Source organism: Phyllostomus discolor, chromosome 9 (genome assembly GCF_004126475.2).
Source record: "Phyllostomus discolor isolate MPI-MPIP mPhyDis1 chromosome 9, mPhyDis1.pri.v3, whole genome shotgun sequence".
Classification (NCBI taxonomy): domain Eukaryota; kingdom Metazoa; phylum Chordata; class Mammalia; order Chiroptera; family Phyllostomidae; genus Phyllostomus; species Phyllostomus discolor.
In genome coordinates, this window is record NC_040911.2 from 45,883,659 (window position 1) to 45,908,370 (window position 24,712).

The 24,712-nt window shown below is 39.3% G+C and overlaps 1 long non-coding RNA gene and 2 pseudogenes across 1 annotated transcript in view; 1 reads left to right on the plus strand and 2 right to left on the minus strand.

Moving 5' to 3' along the window:
- The window catches only part of LOC118496722, an 89,746-nt gene extending 82,145 nt beyond the window's left edge, over positions 1-7,601 (minus strand). Inside the window, exon 1 of the long non-coding RNA XR_004899279.1 lies at positions 7,302-7,601. This is a non-coding gene — a long non-coding RNA (uncharacterized LOC118496722). The remainder of the gene's footprint in view (positions 1-7,301) is intronic.
- On the minus strand, positions 1,896-2,750 carry LOC114506013 (annotated as a pseudogene).
- A 15,182-nt stretch (positions 7,602-22,783) lies between the features above and the next one.
- On the plus strand, positions 22,784-23,628 carry LOC114506911 (annotated as a pseudogene).
- The last annotated feature ends 1,084 nt before the right edge of the window (positions 23,629-24,712 follow it).

Consider the following 24,712-nt stretch of genomic DNA (forward strand, 5'->3'; position numbering starts at 1 on the left):
GTTTTTTAAATGTTGTCACTTAATAAAGTCCCATTTTTAAGTGCAATGCGCTCAAAAGAAGGAACCATGAAGAATAAGCAATGGCTCATAATTGTCATACCAGAGACTTTTGAGGGACTTGGAGAGTCTCCCGGTGTTAGGATCGGTGTTGGGGTGCCACATTGTAGGGAAATTAAGTAATAAATAGTCCATGCAGTACATCCAGCAACTTTAGACCTTCCCAATTAGGGCTGAAACTGTTAGAAGGCTCCTTGATAGCAGGCAGTAAGACAACACGTATCAGACACACTACACACTTGCAGACAGACTTCAGGTTCATGTGCAGGATAGCATTAAACCTGGTGTGAACTAAGCAGCCACCGAAAAGGGGAACAAACTTAGGCTAAACTCCAGAAACACGTGCAGGACAGTGCTCTGTGCCTGACACTATCACAACCACACCAAATTGTCTCCCTAAAAAATAACCTGCATCCAGTAGGCCTTACACTGGACAAATGGGCAAGGCAAAATTACCAGGACTGCTCCTTCCCAGTCTTGCTCAGGCATGAAAATTCACCTGGTTTCTTGTGTTAAAGATCAGGGGAGTAATCTCAGATTCTTATCTCTCCTGTACCCTCCAACCCATCAGCAACTTTGTAAATTCTACCTCTAAAATACTCCTGAAGTCCCTCCATTTCTATCCATCTCCTTACCCTCCTCCCTGGCCCAAGCCCCAGGACTCCTACTTGAATCCCTACAATGGCATCCTAAGTGGTCTTGCCACCTGCACGACATTCTGTAGCTGGCAGCCAGAGTGGGCCTCTCCCAATATAAAGCAGATCACGTCACACCCCTGCTCAGACTCTGCAAAGCCTTCCTGGGGCAAGAAAAAAAGAATGCACAATCCTCAACAGGGTTTTCTTGGGCTTTATGCTCAGGCCCAGACTAGCCCTCCAGCCACGGCCCCACCCAGTCCGTGCCCTCCTGCCTCATGGGCCTTCACCCCTCCTTCCAGCACACCAAGACCGCCTTGAGTGCCTTGCACACATGCTTCTCTCTGCAGCTATTCATCCTCACAGGGGCCTTTTCTGACCCACAAACCCGTGCACCGGCACACCTGTTGGTTTTTCTCATAGCATACTTAAAGTTTGTCCTTAGACATTTACTTCAGAGATTGTTAACAGCTGTCCCCCTCAGCAGACTATATGCTCCCTGAAGGCAGCGGTAATGTCTGTATTCATCACCCCCATACACCCAGCATACAACCGGCACAAAGTGGACGCCCAGCAAACATGCCTCACCCCCCGACTTAGGTCCTTTCTTTATTTTTATTTTTTTCGCACACAGATCATGATTTATTTCAAAATTGTCAAACAATACTGTAGAAACATTGATATATAAATTTCTAAAATGCTGTGTCTTCAATTTAGTTGGCAGACACTACCTTTAGCTATAAGCGTGAAAGAATGAGTTTAAGTCTTCCATGTAGAAACCAAAAACTAAGCTGTAATTTTTAAAACAAAAGGAAAAAAAAGAGAAAAAAGCTTCCTACAGCAGTTTCAGTAAAAGATGGTAAAAATGCCTAGATCAGTGATAAAGAATTGGCTGTACAACAGTATTCCCTTTTCAGAGCATTCCTTTTTCCTTCACATGCGAGTTATTGGTTATGCTGTAGGATTTAACTGTTACAGCAGGGAAAGGCAACTATTTAACGAAGAGGCAAAAAAAGGAAAAAGGAATGTATGGGAAGCACTATTTCTTTTAGGTATAATAAGCATGTTAGTGTTTTAGGAAGACAAGATAAAAATTAGTCAAGGCTAGCTTGGTTCTCATTGAATAAAAACAGTCTAAGTACTGAGCTCCTCTCTGTGACTAATAATTAATGCCTGGGTCGCCATATTGGTAACCACCATGGTTCTTATCTGGGTATTCTATCTGCTAATCACTATCACTGATTTCCATCCCATTTGTTTCTGTTCCTAGGTTTCCATTGTGAATGACAGGTTCTGTTGGAGCAGCACAATGTTTAGGATCATATATTGTACTTGCCACAGAGCCTGTACACACTCATTCCTCTCTGGGAAGCGGCTTCGTTGGTACCCACCTATAGAGAAACTGTCACGCTGTCCACTGGTGGTAAGGTGAACTTCTGGTCGTAGATGTCTCTTCTGGTACCTGGCACTAACATCCCTGCCTAGCGGGCCCCTTTGTTGGTACCCATCTTCAGACTAATCTCGGTCTGCTCAAAAGGCCTGTCTGTTTGGATTTGGGGATCATAAAGGTGCCTCCTGGTCCACAGTCTGTCATACCTGCCTGGCTGGTACATGTGTTTGTTCCTATCTGCAAATCAAAGACACTTTGGCCAGCATCTAATTCCCCTTCATTGAAAACTGTGTTTGCTTCTCTACATACTTCACTCCAATGTCAATGGTGGTATGGACTCCTTTTGTTTTAGCCAGACTGGCTAGAGCCACCAGCATAGTCTGAACATGGGTCATGTTTGCATTCTCCAAAAGATCATTTGCCTTGAATATGTCATGGGGTTTCATACCATATGCCTGAGTAGCTTTAATAAAGTTGCCAACATTCTCCAACGGAGCCCAGTTTAACAAGGACTTGTTGACCTCCCCTCACCGAGCCTGGCTGTAGCTTCTTTATGAATTTGCAGGGGATTATGCCATCTTTCAGGCCCAGCTGAGAGATGGTGCCGATATCCATGCCTGTCACCTCTTCTATCCAGGTGCAGAGATCTTCTTTCGCATGGTGATCATGCTTGGAAGCAATCTCACAACCACCTGCGCCTGTCAATCTAAGCTCTACCTGTTGCCACCACGGGAATGGTCCCCATTTAGGTTCTTGAGGGCAACAATGATTTAATCTAAACAGCTATCCTCATCTTAAAAGCTATCAGAATAGCTCACACACCAAAAACTCTGAATAAAAGTATCATACTGTGCATCTGCCCCTCTAGTTAAAAACCTCTCTAGCTAGGTATGGTAACAAAGAAAAGATGCATGCACTGCTGCTTTGCTTCCCACATCCCCCACATGACACTTTCCAAACAAATTATTTTCAATTATTAATTGTGGCAGCAACCACACTTTCATCATTTAATATCCACCTTAATGATCTGATGCATAAGCATTCTCCACAATAGCTAGTCTCATTAACAGAATGCTTCACACATGAGCTGAAATCAACACAAAATCCAGGTTCAGCAGATGACACTAAACAGGGGCCTGACCATGGTGCCATCTTCCCCAGAAGGCACACACAGGCCAGGGAAGTGGTGAGGACGTCTCTGAAGGGCGCAGAGAAAAGGTTTCATTTTTCCATTGCTACTGTGAAAAGTGTATTTGCAAAATAAAGATAAATTCTTCTGAGGCGCTATTCTAAAAACAAAAATAGTAGTACAAATGTTTAAATAAAGATACTACTACATGTGTGAATTAACTGAAGAGCTTCATTTCTCCCAAGTATCTTCTAATTCATTGTTTTTGCTTTATCCTCCCTATATATAATATCTATATTTCTAATACTTGATGCAAGGGCCATTTTGAAGCATGTGAACCTTCCATTGTTTTTTTAAATGGTCCCAAATAGTTTTCTTCACATGGACATATGTTCTTATAATAAATTATCCTCAAAATATGTTCACAGTGCTACAGGTAGGAATGCTATGTAAACTACGAAACTCTATTCAAATGAAAAGGGACATCCATGTACCTAAAACAGAAAGGAAAACACTACTAATAGCTCACACTGAAGCCTTACCACTGAGATCACCTCTTTCTAGCCAAGTTCACATACATCTTCTCACTTCTGATTTTCATCAGCAACTGACCAGACCTAACTGGAAATCCCCCTATGGTCTTGCACCAGCTTCCCTGTTGCTGTGACACCTGATTTTTCTTTCCCGGCTGACCACTCCTTAGCTTCCTCACTGACTCCTCCTCTGGGTGTACCCCACTCCCCAGTCATGAAACTGCTCTTTCCTTTCCTCTAGTTTATTTACTCTGTCTCAGGCTTTTTATTGACACCCCCATACCAGCTGAATATTTCCTATCTGGCTTTCTCTAGCCCAACATCTGTGTTACTCCACAAATTTGCTATATCAGTGTCTCTTTCAATTCAATATTCTAAAAACTGAATGAAATTTGTTCCACCCTGCTCCCAAACCACCAATGTGGCCCTCCTGCTAACTTCCCATTTCAACAGCAGCAGCATTCTTTTTTCATTCAAATAATTGAAATGATTAACCCTTACCTAATGATGACTTCAAAGTCTTTTCCACTCTAGAGAAAGGGAACCTACACCACACTCGAAGAAATGGCTGGGGCAAAGGGTCGGAGGGGATGGGACTCCCTGCCTCCTCGGTCAGACTGTGGGTGGTGTTACCTCTACAGCCTTCCACCCAGTGACTTTCAGGTCCCCCTCCCCTCCAGTACCTCCCATCAGCAAATCTTCCTTCATAGTCAGACTGATCTTCCTGACTGCTTGTATCACCTGCGCCTCTACTCAGCAGCTGCCTGCTCACACACAGATTCAGTCCTACAAGTATCTATGGAGTACACACTTAACCCCTTATCAGGTACCACGCCAGGCACAGAACGGCTATCCATTGTCATTTAAGCTAAACTCTGACCACAGTGCAAAACATTCTGAATAAAAACAGAACTAAGGACTTGTTCCTTCCCTTAATAAACATGTATGTTCCTTAAAGACATAAACAAAATTATGGAAAATATATAAAACTTTTTATCATGGCCACAGTTAATGGTGACTATAGTTAATAATACTGTATTGCATATTTCAAAGTTGCTAAGAGAGAAGATGTTAAAAGTTGTCATCTCAAGAAAAACATTCTTGTAACTATGTGGTGATGGATATTAACCAAATTTATTGAGGTAATTATTTTTCCATATACACAAATTATTATGTTGTGTACCTGAAAATAATATAATGTTGCATGTTAATTAAACCTCAATGTAAGTAAATAAACAAATAAGCAGAAAATGGCAAAATCTAAGGTCAAGGCTATTATTTTAAAAATCTGGTTTTATATACACTTTGTACGTGAACCACAAAAAGTAGAAGTCAAAGGAAGGAACTCTGGTCTAAGAACCAAGAAGCCTTCAAAGAGGAGGAGTTACACTGTATTGTGAAAAACAGAAAACAAATTTTCTAGTTTGGGAGGGTTAGGGGCTGGTGGGGAGAGCATGTATACCCACAATGCCCAATAGGGGCACTGCAAACAATCTTAGTTTTAAACAAATCATAATCACCCTCTTTTAATGCATGAAACACCTTTCTACCTCCAAGTCTCCCACACTCCCCTTCCTTCTCCCTGTCAATCTATACAATCTCCGTTTCTCAAGACTCAGCCCAAGGCCCAACACTCTGAGTCCTTTTCTGATCACTTCAGACCCCCAAAGGATCCTCTCCTTGCCAAAGCCCTGGGCCACTGTCTGTTTCACACCACTGGCATTTATTTTAGGTTGTTTTAGTCTCAGCTCTTTGTTCTTTGTCATATTTTGTTCACAAGTGATTTGGTTCACATGTTTTATCTCTACACTTCCAGTGGTTTGTCATATGAATGAATGAACACATGTAGTACATGATTTACTGTATGAAAATGACAAGTGAAATTTTAAGAAAAATAAAGATAAATTAGAAGTGTAATTTAAGATACAAATCCGTTACTGAAATGAAATGTATACATGGCAGAGCTCACTTAAGAGTCTTATGAATTTATAAATATGCTAATTTCTCCTTTAAATGAAAGTTAAGGCAGTTCTTTTAACTCTCCTTAATTCTGTCTTCACTAGATCAGCTTCCCATGAATGCCCTTTCTTAGAAAAAAAAAAATTGAGAGCTCACTGTAGAGGCAGACCAAGCTTAATACTTCTTTTCATCACAGTATCTTCCAGCAAAGTGCTAAGTGACAGTTCTGCAGTCAACTACATAAAATACAAACTCATCAATGTGCCTCACAACCTCAGAACATAATAGCAGTTTTACGCTTATCTTCCTTCCTACTCAACAATTATATACCCAGTGGGTATAGCAGAATCCAATCAATTTATCTGGTCCAAAATCTCATCTTGTGAAGAACTAAACGTATTTAAAATCTTTGTATTATCAAGCGTCTAAAACAAACTCCAGTCACCACCACCAGTTTGCCACTTTAACCTTTTTGGAGTTAAGTGGGCTGGAAAACACCAGGAGAACCCACTACACCAGCTAAGGACTGACTCTGGAGCCTGCCACAAGAATCTCCACCAGTGGGATCCAGAAGGTGTCACTGGCAAGTGTGTGCAGACCAAAAAGCTCTGAAGTGAGAGTACATAGTCCTCGTCCACATGGAAATGGCCCGAAAGGACAGGTCCAGGTAACCAGGCTGACTCCATCTGCTTATCACATGCTGTAGTCTCAACAACAAAAACCAGACCTTCCTTTTTTGTAGTTTTCACTGTGGGCCACGGACAGATTAAGAGTGTCTTTCTAAGTGGATAAAGGCATATATAAGATAAAGCACTCTGTGAACTTTAATCAACACTGTGGGATATAAAAGGCAGGGGATAAAACCAACCAAAGTTCCACGACTTCGTTCCCCGACTTCCTGAAAAACGCTTACAACCAATCCTCCAGGTAACTGCGGTGCTGGCTCCCGTTTGCCCATCTCCGCTAGTCTAGTCCGCACCTCCGCCCATCTCCGAGCTAGTTCCAGCCGTCAGATACCGGCCAGAGGTCCGCGCTGCACTCACTTTCAAGGTTCCTACTCCAGGGCTGGGCACAGGTCAGGGAGCAGGAAAGGGGAGGAAAGCAACGCCGAGTGCTGAGGCGCTCACAGGAGTCAGGGCCGGAGCCCGAACCTCCGTCCACGACAGTTGGTGGAGAAGAAGCGGGAAGAGGGGTGGGACGCCGGAAGCCACATGCCCACCGCAGGACGCCCAGCGGTCGAAGGGCCCTCTTCGGACCCCCAAAAAGTCACATCCCCGCCCCTCGTCCCGCTAAGCCGGCTCACCGAGCCCAGGTAGCGGCCCCGGCACCCACGCCAGACCACAGCGAAGCGCGGAGGGGGGGTACGGCGGCCACGTCCGTCCAAAGTGGGACACAAGTGGGACAGCGCCTCCGGCGGGGAGTCCGGCGCGTGCCCGGAGAAAGAGCAGGGACAGGGCGGAGGCATCCGGTAACTGCCACCAACCGCCCCCCCCCCACCCTCCCCCTGGCCCGGTGGCAGGCGACACGCACGCCCCTCCGCCCGATGCGGGACGCGGAGCCAGCCCTGGTGACCGCTGCCGCTCACAGGACACACCGACCGAACCAGCCGGGCGGCGGGGTCCTCCTTACCCCGAGCACAGCCGAGCCGCAGCAGAGCGGACTCCAGGAAAGGCGACAGGCGGGGAGCTCGAGGTTGGGCTGGTCCTGGCTGTGGCTCCGCGCTATCCGGCAGTGCCCGCGGGAGGGGAGCGAGGGTGCACGCGCGGGGGGGTGGGGGCGCGGAGCCTCCCCCTGCCCGCCCGGCGCGCATGCTCCCGCTGCACCCGCCTCACTCGGATTCCGCTCCTCGGGGAGCTGAGAGGACCTGGGACCCACCGGGGTCGGGGCTCCCACGTGGAAGGAAGGTGACTGCGGCTTTATTTTCTGCTGCCTTTTTCTCCTTATTCCCTGAGAAGTGCTCCCGCAAATCTTGGCTACTTCCTGCCTGACCCCTCCCCGCTGCAGTAATGTTGCCCCTGGGCCCTCACCCCTGCTTCTTCCTACCTGTTAGGGGTCACCTTCCAATGTTCTCTCACCTCTGATTCCTCTCTCTGTCCTGTTGAGCCTTCAGATTTTGCGACCTCCCCTCAATGCTCCTTTCCGCTCTTGACTTGGCTACACTCATTTTGCAAAGATATTTCAAAGTAAAAGATTACTCTTTTCAAGTGAGAGAACAAATGTTTACTGACCCAGCTCTAGCTACTTGGGATTGAACAGGAAAAGGGAGCAACCAAGTTTCAGCCCTCAGGTAACTCACACTTACTGATTAACTTTAACCTTTTACAAGGAATTGTCAAGATTTAAAGGAATTTATTGAATCATTTATTTTTGTTTATAATTAAAAGTATATAGTAATTAAAGACTGTATTTTTGTGGCTTTTAAATAGAATTTTCTCTATGGAAGCGCCTAGTATATAAACTGCAATACACAAAATAGCTGGTAGGTTCAAAACAAATATTAGTTTGTTGCTTCCAATAAGAAATTTAATAACTTAACATGATTAACAATAACAATCTCCCAAATGATCTTTTTTGCTTGGTTGTTGACTACCATAAACCAAGAACTAAAACTTTGGTTTTCAGGTGAGACTGGTCCTTTGTTTGTGTGGACCCTGAGAAAGAAGATACCTGAAGAGACCTATAAAAATGGGCTCTCAGTGGCTAACCAGAATCAAATTTATAAAAATAAATAAATAATGTAATCTAGCAGCCACTTCTACACAGGTACCTCCCATGCAAACTGTACTTCCAGGAGAAGCCTACACTGTACTGCCTGCCAGCACTGTGTTTCTGCCAACTGAGGCAGCCCTTACAAAGGAGTTCCTGAAATCGGATTTCAGCCACTAGCACTGAGGCTTTCTCCATCCAATATGAGCTGCACTGCTATATCCCCATCAGCTTCTTCACTGACCAATCAGAATGACTCCATTCTGACCAATCAGGACAGTGCCTTTTGGGCCAAACTTGAAGGATTTGGAGTCCTCATTTGCATGAGGACAGTCAGTCAAGGACCAGGTACAAGGACTTCTGGTCTACATAAGTCAGCTTGCCTCTGGTTCTAGGAGTACACTTTCCCTTTCCACCAAAGTGGGAAGACTGAGGCCCCAAGGCTGAGCTGAAATATGAAGATATCTTGCCAAAGCAGAGTGCAGGCCAAAGCAGAGCACTGTAATTCCGTGAACACTGCCACTTCAGGGTACCACCTGTACATACTTACCTGAAAACTGCATGAAATTAGAGTGGGACTCGGTGGATGAGAAGTCCCTCTCTCTGTTATTTACATGAGCACAGGTAACCTGTTTTGCTGTCTTTGGTGGTGTCGGTGTCGTTGTCAGTGGTGGTGGTGGTGGTGGTGGTGAAAGACAAGTGCTTCCATTACTGCAGAGTAACGCAATCCTACCCAGTGGTGTTTGTTTACCTTTAAAGACTAAGTCTTAGTGACATAAATGTCAAAATGTCTGCAGCAGAGAGAGAGCACTTAAGGGCACTACTGATTCCACCTGCCCTTTGGAAAAAACAATTATCAATATTTTACAAAATCACAGAAAGGATTAAAATTCAAATACAGTGAACTTATTTTACCTTGTCTTCCCTTTTTGGGGAAAAGAGAATTATCATTATACCATGATATATGAATATATTTGGCTTACCTTTATACAAACAAATACTTTTCATGGGTTAGATTTAAACAAAGAGAAGGATACACCAATAAAACAGCTGACACAGGTAGAGAACCTCATCCAGGGTTATGTAAATGTAAATGCATGGGTGCATAGTGCTGACAAAAAAATATGGTTATATTCAAAGAAGCTGACATCAGTTTTAAACTACACTGTTATTCAAATTATATGGAAATATAAGCAGGTATGCATTGGTACATTTATTAAAGAATTTTTTAAAGCTGTTGTAGTAAATCCCTTTTATTTGAGCAGTTGCAGATTAAAATGAAATAGTCACATTGTTGATTATTGTAGTGTTACCAACGTTCCATTATGAGCTAATGGGTTTACAACATTAACGGTTACTAGGCATTTATTTTTATAATGCAATTGAACCTGACAAATTCTAACTAACAAAGTTAATGTTGACTAGAGAGATAAGGATGGTTTATCCTTGAGATAGGAAGCCCTGGTGACATAGTAAACACAGGAGAACCCCTTTCTGGAGGTCATCAAAACAAGAGTCAAGGTAGTTCTATAAGTTATCCAGCTCTATAAGGTATCCATGCCTATCTATTCACTTATACGTGGATTTTCTCAGTTGACTTTTGCAGTTCAATTGACCTTCATGGTCCAAACATGCACTGTTCAAGGGCCAAGTGGAGGTTAGGAATCCAAGTGTTTGAAAGGTCAACTTAAGTGGCAACGAAACCTGCCTAATTGCTAAGATAGTGTTTTACTTTACATAGGAAGACTCCATTTTTAAATTTGCTGAATTTGTTTACCTTTTTCTGTTTTTTTTTAATTGTTTTCAAGTACAGTTGTCTCCATTTTCCCTTTGCCATTTCTCCTGCCCCCACCCATCCTCACCTCCTACCCTGGATCCTACCCCCTTTGGCTTTGTCCATGTGTCCTTTATACATGTTCCTTTACCCTTCCCCCTTTTTTCCCCATTACCCCCTCCATTACTGTCAGTTTGTTCTTTATTTCAGTTTCTCTGGTTATATTTTGCTTGCTTATTTGTTTTGTTGATTAGGTTCCATTTATAGGTGAGATCATATGGTATTTGTTTATGTTTCATATATGTCATTTTATATGTATGTTATTTTTTCTAACTAGAATTCAATTACATTCCTTTATTAGTTGATCAATAACAGGATTGGCTCTTAGCACAGATAGGTTTTTAAGACTCACAATAGTTTTCTAGCACGTACTTAAGACAATTTGTGATAGTTAAGAACAGAGCAAATTCCTTTACACACTTCAGAGTGATTAAAGAAAAGTTACCTTAACAGCATTCTCTGCTTGCTCATAAGCAGATTGTCCATTGCTGCTAAAATTATTTTATTGGTCACTATTTATCTTCAAAAAGTATTACTATCAAGTTTGTTTTCATATTAATGCCATTGTTAATAATTTCACCCACACCACACTATATTTTCTGGTACACTTACATTGAATGATGAACTGTTTAATATTAAACTTTCTTTCATGGCTTTAAATATAAATAATTGCATAAAGTTCTACTTGTATGTAAATATTAGCTCAGAAAAAAGTTGCATAAATGATAGTACAGAATTAAAACTGATTTTAAATAAATGATACCATAAAGAAAATTACACTATTCTGAATTAACAACTTAAAATGTGTATAGAAATCTATTTTTACACTTACACTTGTTTTAGTAGAACGAAGCTATCATAGAAGCATTAAAATACTGTTTTCAGTTCCACTTCCTAAGTTGACCCTCGAACAACCCAGGTTTGAACTGCATTGATTCATTTACAAGTGGATTTTCTCAGTTGACTTGCAGTGCAGTTGACCTGCATGGTCCAAACCTGCACTCAAGGGTCAAGTGGAGGCTAGGAATCTGAGTGTTCAAAAGGTCAATTTAAGTTATACAGGGATTCTTGACTGGAAGGGCAGTTGGCTCCCCTAAACCCCACGCTGTTCAAGGGTCAACTGTATTTCTGATGATGCTTAGAGTCTCTATAAACTGAACATTGTAAGAATCCTCACATCAGCCCTGGCTGGTGTGGCTCAGTGGGTTGAGTGAGGGCCTGTGAACCAAAAAATTGCTGGTTCGATTTTCAGTCAGGGCACATGCCTGACTTGTGGGCTGGGTCTCCAGTTAGGAGCGTGCAAGAGGCAACCACACATCAATGTTTCTCTGACTCTCTTTCTCTCTCAATTCCTCTCTAAAAATAAATAAATAAAATCTTTTTTAAAAAAGGAATCCTCATTATCAATCAGCAAACTTACTTCCCAGTATAACCATTACTGAATAATAAATTTAGAGAAGAGTGTGAAAACAGAAGGAAAGTAATCAATACCTTTAATTTCATCTTCACAGATATTGATGACCCAACTATATCATCTCCAAGGTGAGAGAGCTAGAAAAAGAAAAATGGAATCTTCAGAAGTAGGCAATTCATATTTTCTTGAATAGCAATATGTCCAAAACAGCTGTGTAGCTAGGCATGCATCCTCTAAAAAATAGTAGTGGTAGAATAGCAGTGGTTTAGATCACATGCTAGATGTCAGGAAAGGTGGTGATTATTCATACCTCTGCCATTAACCCCTCATGGAAGAAACCAGCGGGTTCCACAGCATGTGTCTCACAGAATAGCACTTACTTTAGAGAGCAGCAATTTCAGGGTCTACCTCTAGTTCTCAGCATTGTGGGTCCAGGAACTTGATTTTATTTGTGCTACCAGATATGATCAGGCTAAAGTAACCAGCCAGAAACAAGAATGCCAATTATGCTGACATACATAAATGCCAAAAAGATCCATGTTTTCTGGTTGGCACATTCCCACAGCTTACAGTGTACAAAGGAAGGCAAATTATATTAAGATTGAAAAGTGCCTGTGAAATCAGGACAGGGAGAGTTGGCTCCTCTATGTGTAGTGTCCACAAGTGACAGCTGTCTGATAGAGCTATCCTTGCAGAAGGATGTCTCCAGCCAAGAAGCCCCAAAGGCTGTGTCAGCTGGGCATGATATGATACTCTTTACTAATGTCCTGTTTCCTTAGTAGTTCAGCCCTTGGGCTGTTCCCTGATCACTTTGACTGGATTTGGGTGCTTTAAAAAAAAAAAACCATCAGCAATATACTTACAAACAATCTTTTGGGGAGGGCTGCTTCTACAGAATAATTATTTATTTGTGTATTTATTTATTGATTGATGGCTCTTTCAGAGATGGCTTTTTGTTAACTTTTTCTTGACCCAATCTCAAAAATCCAAAAGTACCTACCTATTGTCTATTATGTATCTAATTTCCAACCTGTCTGAATTAATTCCATTTTAGATTTAATATCCCTATTTTATTAAATCTTTAATCAAAATTTAAAAAATCAGTTTTTGTTTACTATATTGTTAATATAATATAATATATTAAATATTATATAATAGTAAAGTATATTATATTAGACTTAAAGTCTAATATTCCATTAAAAAGTGTCCACTTATTTGCACTTTTTTTATTTTAAAATGTAAATTCTTACAAAATTAATTTCTAATTTTAGAAATATGATTTGATCTAAAAGTACTAAACTGACATTTGCATGAAAAAGTAAATCATCATCCTCATAGGAAAAGAAGTTGCATATTGCTTTAGGCTTTATTAAAATTATTAAGTGTACAATATACACACACATACACACACACACTTGAATGGAGCAAAGCTCATCAACTTAGTTTAGTTGAGCCAACCACATAACAATAAAAATAAGGAAGTTATTCCTAAGAAGTTTTTAAGCCTTCTATTTTAACACTAAACTTCTGAGCTCCTCATGATCTCCTTGAAAACCCCCTCATCGATAGTTCTGTTACCATCCTTACTCCAACTGAAAAGGAAAAAAAAATCTTTGTAAGTGTGTTGGATTAATTAAATGAATGGCCTCAATCAATCAGTGGCCTCTCTTTATACATACCCTCACAATGGAACTTGGCACTGTTCCCATCATGCAGCACAGCTGAGTTCCCCACTTCTTGAACCAGGGATGCCTGTGACTTGCTTTGGTCAATGGAAAGGGGTTGAAGTGACAATGTGCTGGGCTTAGACCTCAATGGCCTGTGCACTCTTATTTCTGTCTCATGCCTATGTGATCTCCCTGAAAATAAGTTGGCTTTCTGGAGAATGGAACACAGCCCAGTTGTTCCATCTGAGTCTGGATGTGTGAAAGAGCAGGTAGTACCCAACCAACCTGCGAGCTGACCACGGAAGCAGAAATGAATGTGCTCAGCAAAATCAGCTGAGCCCAGATCAACAGAACCATCCAGCCAACATTTATACTCATGAGAAATGAGAAATGACTATGGTGTTAAATCTCCAAGTGTTACAGTGTTTTTTAATGCAGCAATAACTATGTGATACAAAAAGTTTATTATAACATTCATGTTATTTTCTCTTGGAGAAAAATCAGTAACTAGCTAGATGCTCTTTTTCTCTAAAACTTCAGTGTTGTATAAGTTCAGCATTTCTGATTTCAGGAAAAATCATAGGAAGCAAATGTAGCTGTTTATGTTTTGCACAAACGTGGGGCAGTGTACAGTATCATAACTCTCCCTTAGAAGCCATCCTCTCCACTGTACTAATACTCTCCACTCAGTTTACACAGATATTCATGCTTCATCCTCAGTGACAGCATGGAAGCCTTCCTTTGACATTTCTTCCCTCTTAGGTGCCTTATTCCTCTTTTTCCCTTAATTACCAAACTCATAAAAATCTATCCATAATGTATACTTGGGCTTCAACTCCCATAATACATAATATAACTATACTTGCAAATCTGGCCCCAATGCTCTACTTAAAGAGTTCTCATTGTGGTCCTTAACTTGTCCCAATTTTTTTCATCACCTGGTTATGTAATTTTTAAGGATACTAAACCTGATCTCCTTCAAATTCTATCACATGGCCTTGGTCAGGGACAAAATCCCTCTGAATTCACTTAGAAAAAAGGCAGCTTTATTAGGCAGAATGAGGGGTCTTTTCAAACTCAAGGTCTAGAAGCATGGCCTGGCCTCACAAGTTACTGAGACCTGTCACTCCAGATGCTCCTGTCACTCAAGTCCTTCCTGCTCTCTGTTGGGGCACTGTTTTTCTCTGCTGAGGCAGATGTGCATGGCTGGTTCTAGGTTCATGCCACCTCTGGTCCCACTTCACATTCCTTCCAGTTTAAGCAGCTAATAGACTGAACGTTTTGCCGAATTCCAGTTTGTCATTCCTGGAAGAGAAGATGAATTGGCCATTTGTTGTGTCTTAACCCAGAAGTAGGCAGGAACACATATTCAAAGTGTTACAGATGTCCACAACAGGCATGGATATAGTTTAGCATGGGCAGATACCCCCAAAGCTATCTCCCTCAAAAACCTCCTCAAACACCTCCTCAAACACCTTTCATGGCTGTTCTTAGCCTAGAGTTCCAAGTCTAAATGTTACCCTAACCCTTTCAAGGCCACCATGCTTCACCTCATACCACATGACCTGCTCTATCTCCCACTCCATTGCAATGGACAAGATACTCCTTGTTCTCAGAATGGCTGCAAGTTTTGTCAACTGCCCCATGGGGGTACTCTTCTATCAAGGTCTCTTTTTGAATATTGAAATACAATGTATCTTGGAGGATTCAACAGGAATTTAATATTTTCCCTGAAGCATTTATTAATTTTGTTGCTTTACTTTTCTACATAACCACAGAATTTTGTATTGTGTTGATATATTTATATTACATTTATATTATTTTTATTTTTACTATAATGACTGACTAGATTTTAAGGTCTGTCCAGAAGGTATCCAGCCATGTAATATGAAAAATAGAGACATTTATTGAGGAAAATACAAGGCACAAGAAACATTGTGCATAAGACAATGATGCCTCAGTTCCCTTCAAAGTAGGCACCTTGGGACCTCACACAGTTCTCCCAGTTGCTATCAGCTGCCCCATTATATTTTCCTGAATCTCTTCAATGGCCTGAAATCATTCCCTTTAAAACATGACTTTAGTTTGGGGAAAAGCCAGAAGTCACAGGGCACCATATCTGGGCTGTAGTGGGGCTGAGTCACCTGGGTTATCTGATGTTTCAGCAAAAAACTCTGCATGAGATGTGATCCATGAGTGGATGTGTTGTCACAATGAAGCTGCCAATCAGAAGTTGCAGTAGCTGTGGCCTTCTGAATCATCTCAATAGTTTCTGAAGAGGAATGTTTAAGCTTAACACAAAATTTCATGCAGAGTCATTGCTCTATTCACTCAGTCATTTTGAAAGCAACAGCCACACAGTACACATGCTCACTCAATGGCATCTACTGCCCCCACTGACTAGTACAGTGAAGTCATCATTGTTCATGCATGAACATTCCAGTTTACTCTTCTTGGATGATGGGTTGTATCAAAGCCACACAACCATTCTCTGTATTAAAATGGCTGGACTTTTTCTGGACAGGCCTTATGCACACACACATATATATCTGATCACTATAGTTTTCTTGAGAGAAGGATACATATCTTTAAAGTTATATTTAAATCTTTAATTATCTGTTAGGTTTTGCTTTCAATATTTGTCCTTTTAAAAACATTTTTTTCCAGAGAAATGCAGGAGACACTGCAATTAATGACAATATATCCACCAATCAGAAGGAACATTTGTAAATACTTTATACTTGCCATTTTTAAGTTATATTTTATTGATTATGCTATTACAGTTGTCTTGATTTTCCCCCTTTACCCCCTCCACCCAGCACCCCCAACTCCCTCAGGCAATACCCCCACCATTGTTCATATCCATGGGTCACGTGTATAAGTTCTTTGGCTACTCTATTTTTTATACTGTACTTTACATTTCCATGGCTATTCTGTAACTACCTATTTTGTACTTCTTAATCCCCTCACCTCTTCTCCCATTCCCCCAAACCACCCCCTCCTATATGGCAACCATCAAAACACTCTCCTTGTTTCTGCCAGTTCTGAGTGATGGTTGTTCTATATTTTAGCTGTAATTTTGATGTGGTTGTGCATAGGGGTGAGCCATGTCCGCTTACACTGCCATCTTAACCAGAAGTCCCTAGTTGCCATTTTTTAAGAAACAAAACATTATACATAATGTTGAATTCCTCTATCATCTCTCTCTGCCTCCTTTCTCAGAGATAACCACCAGGATGAATTTGGTACATGTCCTTTTATTATAAGCTTTTATCTTCATGATTTCTGAATAGTATACCTTTTAAAGAAATTCATCTTTTGTTCAAGATTATAAAAACTAATCTTATTTTAAAATATTTTTCAGTCTTAGTATATTAATTATGGCCTCTAGCTAGCACTGTTGAATAGTAGGAGATGGGCAGCCTTATTTGACTTCTGAATTTCATGGGATGAAGTTACTGTGTTTACTGTAGGCTCTTACAGAAATCTTTTTCAGGTTCAAGAAGTTCCATTATCTTTTGTTAGTAAGTATTTTTGTTTGTTTGTTTGTTTGTTTACATGAACAAGTTTGCATGTTATCAGGTGCTCATTTGACTTCTATTGAGGTAGTCACTTTTCTCCCTTTTATAATGACTTTTTTCATACATTTTATTCCTTTATTTCTGGGAGGATCTTAAACATCATTAAAGATCTTAAACATCTTAAAGTCATTTTGATGATGTTCTTTTATTTGTATTAAATTGCTGGTAAATTCATCTTCCCATTTTGATTGTTTGGCTGTTTTGCTCAGTGTTAATTATCCTCAGATTCCTTAGGCAGGGATCTGTTTTTCCCTCTCCCTCTCTCCTTCGCCCTCCTCTTTGGCCTTCACCTGGCCCTTGCTTTCTTCTTCAGATTCAGGGCTTTTCTGGGCAGCCTTCCATTCTGATATTGTGGGTACTGCAGACATAGTGACCAAGACAGTGAGGAACTTGGCCCAGGTCCTATACCTTCCTCTTTCTGGCTGCACTGCAAGAATGCAGCAGAAGTACCAGTTTTCAGGCTCCTGTAGGGCTAAGAGATAGCACCCAAACCCTAGATTTAGATAGTTACTCTGGCTCCAGTTCTCCATCATGCATAAAATGCTTTGACGGAAATGGAAATGCCGTTCATCTCTGATATTCCAGAACCTAGAAACTCCTAGTGTTAGCCTCTGCATTCTACTTGTATTTGTGTTTCTAGAACATGGAAATGACTGCCTTATCATTTTAACTTGTTTTAGTGGCTTTGTTTGGATCAGTATGGGTACTTCAAAGATAAACTCAGTGACTTTTCCAAGATTGCTTTTTAAAATTTTTTAAAATTAAATTTATTGGGTTGAAATTGGTTAGTAAGATTATATAGGTTTCAAGTGTACATATCTGTGATGCATGATTTGTATATTGCATTGTGTGCCCACCACCCAAAGTCAAATCATCTTCTGTCTCCATATTTTGACCCTCTTTACCGTTTACCCCTCCTCCCACCCCTTCCCCTCTGGTAACCATCATACTGTTGTGTGTGTCTATGAGTCTTGCACAGTTCTTTGTACATAATACATACTCTAAAGAAGTGTCTGGAAGTCAAACTACTTCAGCATGTTCAAGGGGAAGTTCAGTGAATGCTCATCAGAAATACACTGTAGAGGAAATTCATTCATCAATCCAAGCTTGATGTGGATGAATTTCAAGTATTCCCATGTTGAGGATTCCAAGACTTCATCCCTATATACACAAATAGAGTGGCTCTGAAGAGAGGTAGGCACATTCAAACAATTGCCAGACAGATAATAACTAAGTGTTCAACAAATTCTTGAGGGTGAGAAGATGATACAAGAATAGTGCTATTTAATACTTCTTATGTATGTTTTCATTGTATCTTCAGATTTTTCTTTGTCTGCCTCCACTAATCATTGTTATGGCGAAATGTCTGCAGGTAATTGGCCTATTTGCATGGGATTATAATCTTTAATGACCATTTCATCTCACAAGCTAAGTTAACTTCACCTCCCTTCCTCCTCTTATTTCCATTCCTTTTAGTTCTTGTCTCTGTTTAGCACCAACTCTTTGGACTTGGTATGTAAAATGACCCAGAGCCTAATAAATAGAGCTCTCAACATGCAACTTGATAATCTCCATCTTCCAAAACCAAAATTTGATTGCCTTCTTTGAATCTTAAATTTATCTTACTTGAGGTTCCAAGTCAACACATAAATCTTGGTACTCACACTGGTTCCCATTACAGAGTTCCAATCCATATGCTAGTCTTCTCCCTTCACCTTTCTTCCACAGGCTCAAATTTCAACCTGGAAATGAACTACCACCAAAATAAATAAACAGCAAACATGAGTCAAAAGGTGGGAATCCTACTTTATCAGTAACAATGTTAGTAATCAAAGTAAATTTTTGATGTGTGCAAATACCAATAAGCCAGAGTACCACACATTGATTTGTGTTAATTTAATTGCTTCACTGTACTCAGCACGTAGATAAGGTCACACAGTCTACTTATATTTTACTATATTTACTGTATTCCAATAGCATTTTCCATTTTTTTGTGTACTAATTTCATAGAGGCTTTGGTCAAAATTTATCTGGGTGTTTCTTTTTCATCATAGTTGCATTCCATTTTAAGCCCTGAGGGAAAAATTTAAATAGCAAATTACAGTTGTACAATATTAGCTTTTTGCCAAGGTCTCTTTACTACTTTCTGTCTAAGTATTTCACTCAGTCTTAATATCATCTGTTATCACACTGAGTTATTAGCATCACTTTTCTTATTTTATAAATGGAAAAATAATTATTATTTCTGTTATTTTCCTTTATTTCTACAATGTTATTAATTAGGTTTCACAGATTTCTGACAATCTAACCTCGAGAGAACATCCTATCTTAAATAACTAGATATCTGATAGCAAAACATTTAGTGGTTTTTTGATAGATCAGCAAATAAACACATTATGAAGTAAAAGTCGACACTATATATTATTTTTCATCAACCATTAAGTCTAATTTTGGAAGATGACATGAAACTATGTAAAACTCTTTTTGTAATAATAAGTATAAATGTCCTACACCTTAGGAAAGATTTACTGATTTCATTTTTTTTGAAATAAAGTATTAGTACAAAAATCTTATGAGCAAAACAAACATTAATTCTTCTCCCTTCTTTCATGACTAATGCTCCCATTCAGACCTTCCCAGTCAGGGCTGCTGTTGAGCTGCACCTCAGAACCGGTGTTCGTTCCCTCCCCCACCCCAGGAGTGGGCAACCATGTCCTGAAAGTATACAAAGACACATGGGTGTCTCCTGGAACATCAGTTTTTCTCTAGCTTTGGCGGGAAGAAAAATTAAATTATTTACCTGGTGACTTAAAACATTATTTTTATATTAAAATAAACATGCATATATTTTAAAGTAGAGGCAAAATGTGCCTGGATTTTTAAAATAAAACAAGAGACTTCAAAAGTAGTTTTGTTCTTCTGGAAAAATTCACATATCCTTTATCCCAGAGAGCCAATTTTATTTTTCTAGTATTATCTTTTTGTTAGAATTTTACTTCCTTCATAATTTCATTTATGCATTTTCTTATAATAAAAGATTTTTAGCAGGGGTACTAAGCCAGGCTGTTTGGGGGTTATTTGTTCCTTTGATTCATGTGTGTCTTGATCCATGTGGAAGACTGATGTTGGCTATAGCATAGAATGACCTATGGAGTTTGACATGATACAGGTTTGTAGCTCATAGTCAATATTAGACAAGTGGATTTTGCAACATGCATATTCTTTACAAAATAAGAAACTAAGCAACAGCTATTACCATTATAAAATTTTAACATGGTTCAAATTGGGCATGTCTATTAGGAAAAAATGTTTCCCAGGCCTCACTTGCCTGGAAGATAAACACTGTCAGAAAAGACACGTGCTTTCTAATCACATCACACGGGCACAGACATGTTTGTTTATTCCTAAAATCATCATGCTGCTGATAAAATCCTTGTGGTCTTGTTTTATTAATGAAAACAGGTCAACTTAGGCAATTTTAAAGGAAAGAATAAGAATCTAATAAACCCAACTCAATTTGTTATTTTCCTCCAAATTCTCTTTTATCTTAGTCAAATGTTGCTATGTTTTCATAATGGAAATCATGAAATCAGGAAATGGTATGTTCTGCTCTTTCAAATTAATTTTAACTTATATTTCCATGTGTCAGCATGGTTTTCACAGTTGACATTTTTATAGCTCTGCTTTATAAAATTAATTTTATTTCATATTTTCATGCATCAGGATGAGTCACACAGTTGACATTTTTATACCTCTGTAGTGATCTTCTTTTACAATATGTTTTGTTTTGCTTAGCTAACTCCTTAGACATTTGGGTTTTCTGTTATGTTTTTTTCAGACATAAAAAGCATTACTATAAATGTTCCTAAGTAAACAACTTTGTAATATGTTTTTTCTTTGGATAATATTCTATAAGTAGGATTGCTATGCCAATACACATTGAATAGTTTCATAGTTCCTCATGTTCTTTTGCTCAGAGAAACTAGAACAATTGTAAATGTGAACAGAAAAACTTAAAATTTATGTCATTTAAGCACTTAAAATGTATGTCATTCTAAGGTACCATAGATTCCCAAAATGACATTTTTATAATTTCTATTTAGTAAACCAGTATATAATGGTATATTGATGTTACTAAAATTTATATTTATTAAATAATGATAGTAATATGGATTATTCAGTGTGGTGATTTCTTATTTGTAGTTCCCTGTCATTGAATGCTTATTTTATTCCTTTAACCAATTATCAAGTGGAATTCAAATGTTAATTGTTATAAATTTGTCTCAATCATTTACATATGTTAGAAAGCAAGCTTTTAAAAGAAAGTATCAAGTGTATCAAGGACACAAAAATGCATTGAAAATATACAAAAACACCACATGGGGGAGAAATACAGTACAATTGATGTAGCTGAAGCCTCTGTGTAACCCTCCTCAACTCCAGCTACTTTCCTCCCTGTCTAGAGCTAGCTATCACTTCACATGTGGTGTTCACTAGAACTGTGCACATTTCTATACTCTTCCTACATGTGTATGTAAACATAAAATGTCCATGGTATGCTTTGTATGTTTTAAAACTGTAATGTATATTTGTATATATCATGCTTTAATTTTTGCTTTGTTTAATATTAAGTCATGCTATTTAAGTTTCATTCACTTTGAAACATGTACATCTAGTGTATTTATTCTAGTAGTTGTATATTATTCCAAATTATTTAGTTTTATCTGATTGAAGATTGTGTCAGTTTCTATTTTTTTAGTTTACAAACTATAGCTCAATGAAAATGTTCTTGCATTTTTTCATACATATATGTTTACATGGCTATCCAATGTCTGTCCAGAAGTCCAGCCATTGTTAATATAAGAAGAATGGTTTGTGTAACATCTATGCAACCTGGCAGCGAAGAAGAGTGGACTGGAATGTGCATGTGTGAACAATGATGATTTCACTGTACTAGTCAATAGGGGTGGTAGATGCCATTGAGTGAGCATGTGTACTGTGTGGCCATCACATACAAAATGACTAAGCAAGTAGAGCAACAAATCTGTATCAAATTTTGTATTAAGCTGGAACATTCCTCCACAGAAACTATTTGGATGATTCAGAAGGCCGCAGCTATGGGCAGCTGGTGATTGGCAGCTTCATCACAATACTCCCGCTCATCACATCTCATGCAGAGTTTTTTGGTGTAACATCAAATCACCTAGGTGACTCAGCCCCCCTACAGCTCAGATTTGGTGCCCTACAACTTCTGGCTTTTCCCAAAATGAAAATCACCTTTGAAAGGGCAGAAATTTCAGACCATTAATAATTTTCAGGGAAGCATGATGAGGCAGTTAATGATGATTGGGAGGACTGTGTGAGGTGCCAAGGTGCCTACCTTGAAAGGGACTGAGGTGTCATTGCCTAATGTTTCCTGTATCTTGTATACTTCAATAAATGTCTTTTCTGATTTTCTCTTCTTATCTTCTTCAATAAATGTCTATTTTTGATAGTACATGGCTGGATACCTTCTGGACAGACCTCATATATACATACGTACACAGGTTCTGTGTATATACCTACAATTTAAAAGTATATACAGAAATGACATGGTTGACTTTTTATTCCACAATTGATCTGCAAAATAGTTGTTTTTTCACTAATCTGTGAATTTTAATTTTCACAACTGTAAGTGATATTGAACATCTTTTTGTCATTTGTCAGAACCCTTCCTTTCTCACTGGTTTGCTATTTCTGTCATCTAACTTCCATATATACGATTGTACTTTAGGGCTCTTTCTTCTAGTTCATTGGTGAAATACTCTTTCACAAAACTTTAGCTTTATTATAAGCATGATATTTGATAGGATATCCCCCCTTTTGTTCTTCAAAAGTTTAATGTCTCCCTTTCTTCTGGCTGGAACCATAGAGGGTGCAGAAGAGAAGAAGAAGATTCCTGCTGTGCCGGAAACACTTAAGAAAAAGTGAAGGAATTTCACAGAGCTGAAAATCAAGCACCTGAAAAAGAAGTTTGCCCAAAAGATGCTTTGAAAGGCCAGGAGGAAGCTTATCTATGAAAAAGCTGAGCACCATCACAAGGAATACAGGCAGATAGATGTACAGAACTGAGATTTGAATGGCTAGAATGGCAAGAAAAGCTGGCAACTTCTATGTACCTGCAGAACCTAAATTGGCATTTGTCATCAGGATCAAAGGTATTGATGGTGTGATCCCAAAGGTATGAAAGGTGCTGCAGCTTCTTCACCTTTGCCAGATCTTCAATGGCACCTTCGTTAAGTTCAGCAAGGCTTCAATTAACATGCTGAGGATTGTGGAGCCATGTATTGCATGGGGGTACCCTAACCTGAAGTCAGTAAATCAACTAATCTACAAGCGTGTTTATGGGGAAAACAACAAAAAACAAATTGCCCTGACAGATAACACACTGATTGCTCAATCTCTTGGTGCATATGGCATCATCTGCATGGAGGATCTGATTCATGAGATCTATACTGTTGGAAAAAGCTTCCAAGAGGCAAACAACTTCCCGTAGCCCTTCAAATTATCTTCTCCATGAGGAAGAATGGAGAAAAAACCACCCATTTTGTAGAAGGTAGAGATGCTGGTAACAGGGAGGAACAGATCAACAGGCTTATTAGGATGAACGAAGGTATCTACCATGGTCATTTTTGTAATCTGGTCAGTTAATAAACAGGAACTGCTTTAAAATTGAAAAAAAAACTGTTTGATGTCAATTCTTGGCTCCTTGTCTTGTGTGTGCATGTGTGTGTGGGTACACACATATTTAGAGTAAGTCTACCAAGTTCTAAAACAATTGTCTTTATTTCATGCATTGGTTAGCCACGTTTCCAATTTCGAGTTCTTACAGTGTCTTAGAGATTTGGGGAATAGCACATATCCTATAGCTAGCTGGTGGTTGGCATGGTTGAGTTCCCAGCTGTCGGGCTGTGTCTGTTCTCCCACCTGTCTAGGCCCTTAGCCTGCTAAAATTCACAGATTGAGAAGGTGGGCAGCAACCCTTTTCTTTAGCCTCCTTTTGGAATGTGGGGGCCCTGCCCCAACTTGCTCTGGTGGCACTGCCTGTGAGGGCTCTTCAGTCCTTCTCCTTCTGTCAGAAACTGGACTCATTGGCTACCACCTCTTCATTCCAGACCTGGAGCAAATTTAGTGATTGTCTTTATTCCTATTCACGGCTCTGAGTTGCACTTCAAGTTTTGATGCACTGAAGGATTCTATTTGCTTATGAACTTGGACTTTCTGTAGGTACCTTTTTTTCTTTTTCAATATATTTATTCTTTATCCATTTGTTGCTAAGCATTTGAAACTAAGTGAGTAATCACAAACTCAGTGAAGGATAAATTCTTTTAATTGTGATATAAAAATATGAATTTACTTCTTATTTTGTTATATTTTACTTTATAATTTAATTTATCCAACAGGTTTATTCATCTTTAATGTTAAGCTCTGTTTTTCAATACTCATGTTTATATCTACTTCAGAACTTGAACTAACAATAACTAAATTTTTGTGTTTTATTGGGGATTTAGTTGCATTTTAGAGTGTGTGTATGTGTGCACTTTAATAAAGAGAAAGTTCTAGTGTTCATCTGACCTTGGGAATTCTACTTTACTTCTCTATACTCCAGTTTCCTTTCTGTAAAACACATATTGTAATAAAACATGTATTATACTAAGTGAGTTAATGTATGTAAATTAGTTGGTTATATTAAGTACAACCAACAGTGCTAGGCACCTTGTAATTTCTCTATGTATTTGTTGTTGTTAACTCTATTAATTTTCTTCAT